A 14,082-nucleotide genomic window follows, 5' to 3' on the forward strand; every position below is an offset into this window, starting at 1 on the left:
TCTTGCATCTTGTCCATGATTGTTTGTCCGACCTATCCCTTGGAGTAATCACCTTCATTGGAGTCGTCGTTCCACCGCTTTAAAACCAACTCGTGTCAACCGTGTTGATTTAAGGTCCCGCAAACCAAGCGTAGGACAACCTCGCTAGATCCTTGGGCAAACGTGCTACGTGTCTCGAAACAAGTTGATCGAGGAACGTATCAGATTTAGTTCATAAGTTGGTCCAAATTGAGCCATAAGCTACGACAACATTCTTATGTTTACTTGTGCAGGGCAGAATTTTCAGTCAACTTTGCCAATTTCCTAGAATTTATAGACATTGAATCAAACTCTAAACTTTACACCGTAGGAAGCCCAATGAGTCTAGTTTCAAACGCAACAAACAGAACTCAATTCTGACTTTCCTATACGAAATTATAGCCAATTTCCCAAAGCTGCGCAGAGCCTCCTGCGAAAATTTCTAGATTTTCTAACAACTTGAGATTATGAAACTTTTCTTAACAAAATTCACTCCCTTGGCTCAAATTCAACCATTAAAACAACCAAGAATCTAAGGTAAGTAAGTTTACATAAGGGTTATAAAGACAAGTAAAATTTCGGGGTCTCACAATAAACTTCCTTCTCATCTTCCTCTTTGTTTGCCAAAGCAGTAACAGGGCTTATGGTAAAAATATCTTCCAGAACCTGTAAAGCCAAAAGAGTAGAGTCAATTGGTTCCTCTTATTCAAAAAATTCAGTTTCTAAATCAGATAATTGGAAATGAAGTTCATTTTGAATTTCTGAAATTAATTTTACTCCCTTTTGGTTTTGTGGAAAATTCTTGGCATAGTGTCCTGGCTTTCCACAAATGAAACATTTGTTTCCTTTGGTTCCTCTGAATCTTTTAGACTTCCGTCTAAAATATCTCCATTTTTTCCTAAAAGGTTTTCTTGGGAAATCCTTATAGGATTTGCTGAAACTTTTGAATCTCTTAAATCTCTTAAACCTTTTCCTTTCTTTGTATGGAGCACAAGCCTAGCATTTTCCTTTGGTAATCAGTTCTGGCTTTTTACAAGCTTGATCTAAACAAACATCTCCCTTAAGATATTCTCGAATAACTTCTTTTATTGCAAAGATCATCAAGGGATAACAGAACTGCTTGTTTGATCTGTCCGGGTGTCAGATTTAAGATAGATCCATATTTATTATGGATATACATTTCTGCACCATCTGTAAGAGATTTTGGAAGTGAACTGATAAATGCCTGTTTGAGATTGATATCTGCACCAAGAGAATAAAACAACTTAGTCATCTTTTTAAAATGTTTATTTATATCACGCTGATCATAAGATAAACATTTCATCTGGAAGAATTCCTTTCTTTTCGTCTCCTGGCTTTCTCTGACATTACCAATAAACGTCAAATGTAATAGGTTGATGTTTTCCATGAAATCTTGTCTAGTTAGGAAAAGCATCTTGTCTGCATCTCCAAGTGTTGTCCACCAATTCTTTAAAATTCCTGATAAGTGAGCTGTAAAAACAGATAGAATTTCGAAATGAGATTCTTCAGTAAGATTTTGGGCAAGCATTCAAGCATGAAAATCTTGGAATTTTGCTTCCCACTCTTCAGGAGGAATTTTATCAATTGTAAACAGAGGTACTCCCTTAGATTTAGGAAAACTAGTTCTCCCCGATCTATCTTGTGATGTTTCTCCTTCTTCATCTTCATCATCATCAGGATGAACTACTTCAGGTGCATCAGCCATGTGAATTGTGGGAATTTTTTCTATTTCTTCATTAGATGATTGGTCAGAGTTAGAGAAAGTGTTGTCTGAACTTTGAGTATCATCTGAAGTATGTGAACAAATATCTTCTTCCGTTGAATCAGATTCTTCAGAAAAATTAGGTTCTTCTGCATAGGTAGAAATATATGGAACTGATTCATCATGGAATTCATGTAGCATAGATGAAAGAGGATTATCATAGACCTTTGTAGCTCATTTGCTTTAATTTCTTGTTCAAGAGAGAAAACAGGATTAGTATGCACATTGTACATTAATGAAGATGGTGGTTCTTGTGCAATCTGTTTGTCTTTCCTTTTTCTTTCTTCTTCAGCCTGCTTTTGTTCTTTTTCAGCAAGCTTTCTTGCTTTCTCAGCATCCTTTTGAATTTGTTTATTTCTGCGATATTCTCGTAAAACTTCACCAATATCAAAAGGTTTTGAAACTTGTGGCTGTTGATCTGGAAAGAAAACAGAAGGGGATGGTGTTGTCACACTACCAAAGTAGAAAGGTGTAGGCCAGTTTCTGATAGGCGTTGCCCCAAAGGCTGGACTTACCTTGGGAGGAGGTGTTGTTGGTCCTAAATCAAATTTAGGAACTTCTCCTGTAGTACGTAAAACATGAAGCTGATTTTGAATAAATTTAGTTTCCTTTTCTCTATTCAAAATAAACTCAGCTAATGAAGATGAACTGGTAGGCAAATTTATTTAAGATCTTCAAGTCTTTTTTCAAAAACATTAATCATATGAGATACTTGAGAATTTTGAGTTTTCACAGCAGTATCAATATGATCAACCTTACCTTTGACCTTAGTTACATCTTTGTGAATGGATGTAAGTGCAGAATTTTGATCAAGAGAGTTTTCAGTCTGCCAATTAAGAACATCTTCTACAGGACTTGGTCTAACAATTTCTCCACTTGGAAGAACTGTAGGAGCAACATTTTGGAGTTTTGGAGTATGTATGGCACCATCTTTGTTGAAGGTTTCCAGTTTGGGAAAATCTTCTTCCCTAAACATGAAATATTCCTGGATTTGGGGGGTATGGACTGGGACCAATGGTTTAGGTTTGCAAAAAGGTTTTGGTTTCCATTTTGTTTTGGACTGTTTTGCCTCCTTTTCCAAGATATCAAGGCATTCTTGGTAATAAGGATGAAGATCCTTTTTTGAAGGAGGTGAAGATTTTGTGAATGATTTTGGAATCCAATCTGAAGAAATTTGATAACCATTAAATTTACTTCTCTCAGTGTGACAGTCCCACCTCACCCTGAGGCGAACCAAAGGGTTTGGCAGACCGCCTGCCCAGCTCTCGCTGAGACTACGGATCCGGAACAAACGTAAACTGATACGTTCCTCGATCAACTTGTTTCGAGACACGTAGCACGTTTGCCCAAGGATCTAGCGAGGTTGTCCAACACTTGGATTGCGGAACTTAGAATCAAACGGACGACACGATTTGATTAAAGGCAGTAGACGACACTCCGATGAAGGTGAATACTCCAGGGGAATAGGTCGGTAGAACAATCAAGGACAAGACGCAAGATTGCTCAACACCCTTGCCAAAGCAAGTGAAAGGGTCGAATTCTCTCTCAAGAAGAAGAATAAAAAATAACAAACTTTATTAATAAAACGTCCTCCCTTAATGCTTACAAAGCAAGCCTTTATATAGGCAAGACTAAGGAAACCCTAATATCAAAAACCCTAATATCGACTAGCTAGTTGGTCGGCCACTCTTTGGACAGGGTGGGCCGATCCATGGACTCAATTAAAGGGCCTAAGGGTTCGGCCATCCTTCAACAAAAAGGTGGGCCGAATCCATGGCTAACAAATGGACAAATTTAACTTATGACTCCTAACACTAAGGCCTAATCGGCCATGGGCCGCTTGGGCTCTTCACGGGCTCTCTTCGCGGGCTTGGATCATTGTGTAGACAATTGGGTTATCACCTTCCAAGCCTTCAATGTCTCGATGAACCCCTTGTTGGTCTTGAACATTCCGCACAAGGGTTTGGAGTGATTCCTTAAATTGCTTAGCCCGTGCACGTGTGACTGGGCCCAATGGTACTTGAACTGGGTCATTGCCTAGGCCGAGGTCCGTGCACACATCAGTCCTCTCCTCTTGAGAAGGATTTGCCCTCAAATCTGGATCCTCCTCGTCAAGAAATGGGCTCAAATCTGCGACATTGAAGGTCGCGCTAACAGTGTACTCCCTAGGTAGCTCCAATTTGTAAGCATTGTCATTGACTCGTTGGAGCACTCGAAAGGGTCCATCTCCTCTTGGGGATAACTTGTTTTGTCGCTGCTTGGGAAATCTCTCCTTCCTCAAGTGTAGCCAAACCCAGTCTCCAGGCTCAAAAACCATCTTACGACGGTGCTTGTTTGCTTGCTGGATGTATTGCTGAGTACGCCTCTCAATGTTTGCTCTAACGGCTTCATGTAACCAACGCACAAAATCAGCTTTCTTTTCCCCATCTAAGCTTGTGTGCTCAGAGGAAGGTAAGGGTATCAAATCCAGGGGGGTCAGCGGGTTAAAGCCATAAACAATCTCGAAAGGTGAGTAGTGTGTAGCACTATGAACAGTTCGATTGTATGCAAATTCAACATGAGGCAAACACTCTTCCCAAGTTTTAAAATTCTTTTTAATCAAAGCCCGAAGTAGAGTACCAAGTGTACGATTGACAACTTCAATTTGTCCATCGCTTTGTGGATGACTGGTGGTGGAGAATAACAACCTAGTGCCAAGCTTAGACCACAATGTCTTCCAGAAATAACTCAAGAACTTTACATCTCTATCACTAACAATGGTCTTAGGCATGCCATGCAGACGGACAATTTCTTTGAAAAACAAAGTAGCAATATGAGATGCATCGTCAGTTTTGTGACAGGGGATAAAATGTGCCATCTTAGAGAATCTATCAACCACGACAAAGATGGAATCATTACCCCTTGGCGACTTAGGTAGGCCTAAGACAAAGTCCATAGACAAGTCTACCCAAGGATAGTGAGGAATAGGCAATGGGGTATACAGGCCGTATGGATTTGTTTTAGACTTTGCCTTATGACAAGTGACACATCTACCAACCATGCGTTCAATATCCCTACGCACGTGCGGCCAGTAAAAGTGCTCTTGTAACATGGCGAGAGTCTTAACAATGCCAAAGTGTTCCATGAGACCACCACTGTGTGCCTCTCTAACCGAAAGATCACAAATGGAAGAGTTAGGGACATACACTGGAGCCAAACGCTCAAAAAACTTCGAGAAGATAAACATTCGTAACCCACTGGAGCCAAACTAAAAGATACAATAAATCTTTGGTACCACGAAAACAAAATCAAAACGAAATGGAAGTGCCACTGCCACGTCACAATCCGGCCGGATTGGAGGCAGAGGCCAAACTGAAAATATCTCAAACTTTCCCTGCATATCCGGCCAGGTATCCGGCCAAAACTTGGCCGGATTCGGTGAACAGTAACCTGGGCAAAATTTTCTTCTTTTCTCGATCAATCTTCACACTAGTCCGAAACCCAACCAAATACAAGTAAACTTTGTCTAACATGAGAGAATGCACATACCCAAATACATATGCTATATACACATGAGGAACCTCTTTAAAATATACATATTAGGAAGTTTACAAATCAAAAGGAAACATTGTATTAAGATACATTTAGGGTTTCCAAATTGTCGTGGAGCTATACCAAATGAACAAAAGAATTTCTAACTAGCTCAACTCATTCTTCAAAACATCGAAGTTCCAAAAGATGGTTCCCTGTAAGGAAAACAAGGATAACAGAACGGGGTGAGCCAGAAGCTCAATGAGGTACCCAAACGTATAAATAGTAGAAATCATGAGGAATCACTTTTAGGGCACATATACACATTAAATAAGAGAAATGAATGAACATTGCAAATTAAAGGATACAGGTGGCTCTCAGGAGCCAAATCCCCATTACAATACTTGATCCAACCTCGTTGACCCTCCGTCAACGTTTAATGAGACACATGTGTCCGTAGACCCCACTTACGCCAAAATCCCGTTCACCAAGCATACCCCTTACCGGACCCGAACGCCAAACAAGAACAAGAATGGTAATACTCGAGTATACCGAAAATCTAGAGTCTCCAATACCCAAAGATTTCCCGAGAACAGGCACCCATAGATTGTCAAATTTTCTCGATCAAGCCCTTGCCGGCTCGATCCAATTGACTCCCCTGAGGTTGAGCTCAGATTTAACAGGAAGGTCGTTGGATACACTTCCAAACGACATCACATCAGGCACAAGTAACAGATTCAAGTAGATACAAGAAACAAGTGTGATAAAGTACACAATCGTCTCGTACAAAATAAACAATCGGTACAGGCATTCAAGTAACAAGTTGCGAGTACAAATAACCAGCTTAGCAATAATTCAGAGGAGTAGTACACTCATCAGTTCACGTAAAGATACTTCAGAGGTTTCAACCAAAGTAGGGCTCTAATCACCAAGAAACCCTAGAATAACCAAGGTAAACAATTATGGTTCCCACAACCACAAATCCAGTAAATAAAATGCACAAATAAGGCTCGACTACAAGTCATGACCTCACCAAATAATTACTCATGCTAGGGCGCAAAACATGATTTTGGGGTGAAAAGGTAACATGAAGACCTAACTCGAACAACCCTAAAAGCCCTTCTTATATATATCCCAAACCAAACCAAACTCGAAGAAATCCAACACTCCCAAAATTTGGACAGCATATCCCCCACATTTCCTTACTTTTCCACCCTACAATCAACACCAATTCATCTCAAATCAACAACATACAAATCATAAACTATAAAATACACCTTTCGGCACAACAGCCACAACTGAAGCTACACTTATCGAATTGAAACGAATTTTATGGCGTTTTGAAGCCAAGACATAAACCTACATTTCTTATGAAGACCTCCAAAGCCAAATCATGTATTTTCATGGTCAAAAATGGAATCTCCACGAAAACAGAAATCTGTCCGCGAAACAGGGCTCATGGGCAGTCAAGGGTATTTCGGTCATTTCACATGATACAGTGCTCGGATCGAGCTAAAACTTTCATGTTTTAACACCATTTGCTACAACTTTCATGTTTTAACCTAAGCCTGATTCGGCCTCTAACATGCACAAATAAAGCCGATCAGAACAGGGCAGATTGGAACCCTAAAACTGAAATTTCCGCACAAAACTGAAATTTTCCGCAACCAACTACAACTAACATATAAAAGCTTTATTTTACACCATATCAAGCCATCATTCATGGCCAACCAATAATGATCATATAAAATCAAAAAAATCACCAATAAAATTGAAACTTACCACTATACTACTTTAAACCAAGAAGTCTCCCACAAAACTAGAAACCACTAATATACAATTATTAGAAGTAAATGAGGGGTTTCTTGACAAGTTACCTTAGAAACACTAGAAAGATGATAGCATGGTACTTTCCCTTCAAAATCACTTCACCAACACCTCTAATCCTTCCTAGCAAGAAGTTTCTATGGAGTAATTTGAGATACTTATAGTTGGAACTCAAGATTTGGGCTTGGATTTGAAGAAACAAGATGAAGCTTTCCTCTCTTTTCCTCTCCTCAATGGCCGGCCAAGATGGAGCAAATGAAGATGATTTTTGGGTCAATTTTGATATTTAGTAAAGTTGGGGAATAGTGGTCAAAGTCCACCCTCCATTGGATTCATGACACTTGGCCCTATTAGGGTTTGATCTAATCCTCTTATCTTCCAATGGTTAAGATATCTAGCTAACCTCTAATTGTTTCCTAACACCTTGCAAAATAATATCCCTTAATACAAAACTTCAATTAATCGCCAAAAATTTTATCGTACTTAACGCACTAGCGGGTCCCACATCTACAAAGCACTTCAAACTTATCATGAACTAACTTATACTGTGAAAATGATTTAAAACCTATACTCAGTTATAAAAATCTCTAGAAAATCAATATAGTAGGGTATAATGAAGAAAACACATGCGAGAAAATAAAATAAAATATTATGAAATAAAGAAAATTTACGGGTCCTCACACTCAGATACAAAAGTATCTGTATCTGGATCTTGGGGATCAAGATCTGGTTTACAAGGTCTAGGCTCCATTGGTTCTGGGTCAACAGATCTTGGTTTTCTTCGTTTCTTTGGGCAGTCAGTTAGATCTGATACATCGCAACCAAGAATTTCTGCGAGTTGGCATTCCTCACAAACGGTACAAACATCAAAAAAGATGTGACCAGATATAGGATCTTGGAACCAGTAAATCGGAAGTCCTTTTTGATCAAAATATTGAATGATGTCCTGACTTCTATGAACCTGTTGAAGATTTTGTGGATTATCTTCATGTATTCCCCATTGCTTTTCAAATGCTGATGGATAGTACATAGGTACCTGTGCAATCATAATAGAAGGGTGAGATTTTGAAGACAAAGGCTTCAAATGAGAATGATCAAATGAGATAGAAGTTCTCCCTTCTGAAGTTTGAGATATTTTTGAGTTTGAGGACTCAAGAGGCTCATTTGCTTGAGTATGCAAATTTTCATAATCAGTAATCCAACTATTTGGTAATAATTGAATTAATTCTGATTTTGAAATTTGCCTTGATACATGAGTACATGAGGCACTGTTCTTCTCATCCACCTGGATAAGAAGAGCATTTTCACTACCTAGAATCGTGAGATCCAGTGCATGATTCTGGACACAATAGACCATTTGGTAGTGAAGAGTAGCAGCTATGGCATCTGCGACTTGTTCTGCTCCTATGATTTGTACCTGCACTTTAAGAGCATCTAGCAGATTTGGATCTGCTAAGGACATATTAAAATTAGGAAAGAGAGTAACAAAAACAGTTCCAGCATTAAGAGTTGTTTCTATTGTTGCTATACAAGCATGCTGGTATTGTTTGAATCTTGTGTCAAGTAGTGCTACTCGAGCAACTACTGGAAGTCCTTTCCTTCCATGGAATGATAGGGAAATCCTGATTGCTCCAAAGTGTATATGGGCATATCCTTGTTGCTTCCATTGCATAGGAAAATCAGTTGGAATATGCAAAGTTATGAATTGTTCTTTCCTGGTAGCAGGAATTGGGTGCTGATCAACTTTTGATGCCTAAATGTATTCCTTAACTCCTTTGGGATGAGATCTGATTAATGATTTTATTATACGAGTAGAAGAAAAAGATTGTTTACCAAAAGCACTATATGGATTTATTACAGGAATAGAGGTAGGATTAACCACCTCTGGCTCAATAGAAACTTCATACAAATAATCTAGCTTATTACTATTTACTATTTTTATTTCTAAACCACTAGTAGTAGTGATAGTAGAAGAATTAGAAAAAGAAGCCATAAATTAAACAAGACTAATACTCAAATCTTTATTAATAACAACTTTCTTTTTGGAATTTTCTTTATCTTTTTGTACACGCTCTGCAGTACAAAGAACAGAAAAACGATGATACAATAAATCTATTTTAATTTGTCTACTAACAATACTGTATGACCAAGGATTAAGAAACTCAGAAAAACGTACAATATCTTGCTGGTAACCTGCAATTTTTTCAAGACACTGCTCTCTATTCAAATCTTCATACTTATCATATATATGACCATGACCAATAATATCACGAATATGTTCATACCATGCATCGTAATTATCATAATGATGTAAAACCCATGCATTCAGCTCATTATGTTGTTGAACAATTTGATGAGGAACATCAAGGAAATGGTTCATGTAGAAATAAGATAACAAGAATAACTTTAAAAAGAGTTTTCACCAGGGTTGGCTCTGATACCAAATACCAGAATGCCTGCTTACAATCCAAATATCAGAGAAATAATTTGCTCTTTAAAGGTATTCCCGAACACAACAGCCTCTCTTCTTTGGGCTTTCAAAAGTTCAAGGGACTTTTATCACAAGAACAAATTAGAACTCCTGAAGTTTGGTCTTATTGAGATTTCATTTCTCTGATATTTGGATTCAAAGCAGGCATTCTAGTATTTGGTATCAGAGCCAACCCTGGTGAAAACTCTTTTTAAAGTTATTCTTGTTATCTTATTTCTACATGAACCATTTCCCTGATTTTCCTCATCAAATTGTTCAACAACATAATGAGCTGAATGCATGGGTTTTACATCATTATGATAATTACGATGTATGGTATGAACATATTCATGATATTATTAGTCATGGTCATATATATGATAAGTATGAAGATTTGAATAGAGAGCAGTGTCTTGAAAAAATTGCAGGTTACCAGCAAGATATTGTACGTTTTTCTGAGTTTCTTAATCCTTGGTCATACAGTATTGTTAGTAGACAAATTAAAATAGATTTATTGTATCATCGTTTTTCTGTTCTTTGTACTGCAGAGCGTGTACAAAAAGATAAAGAAAATTCCAAAAAGAAAGTTGTTATTAATAAAGATTTGAGTATTAGTCTTGTTTAATTTATGGCTTCTTCTTCTAATTCTTCTACTATCACTACTGCTAGCGGTTTAGAAATAAAAACAATAAATAGTAATACGCTAGATTATTTGTATGAAGTTTCTATTCTTGTAATAAATCCATATAGTGCTTTTGGTAAACAATCTTTTTCTCCTACTCGTATAATGAAATCATTAATCAGATCTCATCCCAAAGGAGTTAAAGAATATATTCAGGCATCAAAAGTTGATCAACACCCAATTCTTGCTACCAGGAAAGAACAATTCATAATTTTACATATTCCAACTGATTTTCCTATGCAATGCAAGCAACGAGGATATACCTATATACACTTTGGAGCAATCAGGATTTCCTTATCATTCCATGGAAGGAAAGGACTTCCAGTAGTTGCTCGAGTAGCACTACTTGACACAAGATTCAAACAATACCAGCATGCTTGTATAGCATCTGACAGCCCCACCTTCCCCTAAGACGTATCAAAGGGGTTAGCGGACTGCCTGTCCAACTATCGCCAGGACTACTAAGACGGTTATATACAATCGAAAACATTCAGAAGATATTAGCAGGCTCAAACGATTCAAAATTCGCGAAATGGAAAACAAAAAATCGGAGCCGCACATGAATAGTACCGGCCACGTCACAATCCGGCCAGATTGGAGGCAGTGACCAACTGCCCGGATTTAAAAAATTCCAAGACAATCTGGCCAGCAATCCGGCCAAGATCTGGCTGGATTCCCCTATGCCTTTCCCGCCAAAATTTTTTCTTTTGTCGTTCAAAATCCGATCCTGTTCGAAACCCAACCGATTACCAACAAATCATATAAACCTTGAAATTGAACCTTTGCAAACCCAAAAGAACACATGAACATTACCAAACACGTTTATACACGTATAGTTGCAAATTTACAACTCAAAAGGAAATGTGGAATCAAAATACACTTAAGGTTTTCCAACCATCAAGGAGCTATACAAAAGAATATTAATCAAGCTCAACTCGGCTTCAAAATCACAGTTTTCCAAAAGTTATTCATCTCCCTGTAAGGAAAACAAAGACAATAGAGTGAGCTTTTGCCCAATGAGGTACCATCACCCACGTAACGAAGTTCATATAAGCACAAAACTACTCAATCCCAATACATTCAATAAGTGAGTCAACGAACACTACATTTTAATAAAGATATTTAAAAGGATACGGTCGGCTCTCAAGAGCCCTTTTCCTCGCTTGCCGTACTTGATCTCGCCCCGTTGACCCTCCGTCAACGCCTAAGGAGTAACCCATACCGTAGACTCCACTTTCTCCAATTTCCTTCCACCTCACATACCCCTACCGGGCCCGAACTCCAACCAGTTCAAAATGGTAATATTCGAGTATACCAAAATCAAGAGTCTCATACCTAATGATTCCATAGAAACAGTCCCCATGGCTTATCAATCTCCTCGACCATGCCCTTGCTGGCTTGAGTCAATCGACCGCCGATGGGGTTGAGCTCAGAGTCAACAGTAAAAGTTGTTGGATACACGTCCAAACGACACCAGTTCAAGTATATTCAAGAGACATTCAATTGATACAGTAAACAGTCACATAAGCCATGGAGTGCGAGAGTGATAAAGTACACCCTCGTCTCAACCAATCTTAGCAGTATACACAAGCATTCAAATCATAGATTTCAAGTATAACAAAGCCATGAAATAACAATCATGTGAGTAGTACACTCACCAATCAAACAAAGAGAGTTTTCACAAATTTCCACCCAAAGAGCGCCTTGAGTCACCAGCATGCCTTAAAAAATTCAAGAAAACACAATGAGACTCGAATACGAGAGTCATAAACCCAAACCACACATCACTAATGTAAAGCTAAAATAACTTGAAAGTAATATAAGGAACACTTGGTGCTAATGGTTTAGATAACACCAAAGTCACTAACTAACACTCTAAGCAACCCAATTCCAAGAAATCATATGGAACTAAAATTTGGACAGCATTTCCCCTTAAAATTTCAGATTTCCATCCTACAATTCATCCTTCATTTTCAACCAACACAACCACAACTACAAGTACAAGTCCTATGCCATTCAATACACCTTATTAGGGTTACAATACCCTTTAAACAAAACCAATTAAAGAGTTCCATAATAACCCTAGAAAAGCCCCAATTCAAAACCCTAAATCTGAAATTTTCCGCAAATATCTACAATTAACACACCAAAGCACCACTTTAGACCATACCAAGCCATCATCCATGGCTAACCATCACTTAGCATATAAAATCAGAAAAATCATGAATAAAATCAGAAATTCATCAATCTCTACTAAAAGTCATGAAATCTTCCACAAAACCACCTCTTTAACTATTACAAGTCACTAATTTAACATTATCAAGAACAAATGAAGAATTTCTTGGCCACTCACCTTGTAAATTCCAGAAAAGAAGCAATTTAGCACCTCCAAACCACTCCACCACCTCCCTCAATCCTACCTAGCTAAGTGATACGAACCAAGAGACACCATTGCGAACTATTCGAGTTCCCCTAGGACCCGTAACTCGAGCACGAGCTAACAAGATGAGGGAGGAACTCCAAGGACTTGTTCATGAGATACAAGGCCAAGAAATTGTCCCCAAGGTCATTGAGAGTCTTGAGCATGAAGGAATGAAAGTCATCCATGTAGTGCACGTCAAAGAGAACCATGTGTGACCCTTTTCTAGTCACATTTGCTGTTTTAGTTAAGTCATTGTAATAAGGGCTTAATGGTCCATAGTCTTGCTTTAATTACCTAAGCGATGACCTCATAAGTTTATTTACCTAAGCGATGACCTCATAAGGTTGTTTACCTAAGGGATGACCTCATAAGGTTGTTTACCTAAGGGATGACCTCATAAGGTTTGGTCAAGCCCACAATTCTTAGTCTTATGGAAATAGTCAAGCCTACAATTGTTAGTCTTAGTCAAGACCACAACTCTAGACTAGTTCCACATTTAGTTGTTCATCTCTATGTAAGGCTATAAATAGCCCACACTTCCAATGGTTTTAGGCATTCAATCAATAAATCAGATTTTGAGAGTCTTCTTGGTTTCTCCAAGGCTTCTTGAATACCTTAGAATTTCTCTAGGTGTTCGTGACTTATCAATCTAGAATCGCACTAGGTTGTGGCGCTTTGAGCCCTGTGGAGGGGAATAAAATATTTTTGGGGTGAGTTAGAAGCTCAGCGAGTAACCAGTAAAATCAGTAATCAAATATATTTCACAATGTTGCATTTCGATCATTTCGATGATGTCATGATTCAGAGATCAAATGTACGTTTATTGCTCTCGTGAGCTAGTGAAATCATTGCACTTGAACACCCAACGCTCAAATAGATCATTTAACATTAACATTGAGAGGGAGCCCCTTTTTGAGCTCCAGATAAACATGAACATGAACCATGAACAGAGGTGGAGACGTTGGTGTCCAACACAAGACTTTCCCAGAACTCATTGAAGCCAAATCATGTCATGAATCCACATGCAAGCACGCATGATATGCAATCGAATCAATAATGCAAGAAATATTTCACAAGTACTTCGGAAATAGTTTAGGGTCACTCACCTCCACGGATCAGAAATCATCCATCCAATATCATTGCCTTGCTCAAATCCAAGTTTTAAATCACAAACTCAATGCAAACAAGTTTCTTCAAAGTTCGGACAGCACTTCCCCTGAATTTGTTAACTTTTCCAGCCATCATGGCTTCGTTATTTCCTCAGCCAGTCCCAAAGGTACACACACAACAACAAGTTCATCCAATAGCCATTCAGCAAGCTCCAAGTAGTACTAATACAAGTCAAGCTAGGGAAAAGTTCGGAAATGAAA

The sequence above is a fragment of the Coffea eugenioides genome, chromosome 2 (assembly GCF_003713205.1).
Source record: "Coffea eugenioides isolate CCC68of chromosome 2, Ceug_1.0, whole genome shotgun sequence".
Classification (NCBI taxonomy): Eukaryota; Viridiplantae; Streptophyta; class Magnoliopsida; order Gentianales; family Rubiaceae; genus Coffea; species Coffea eugenioides.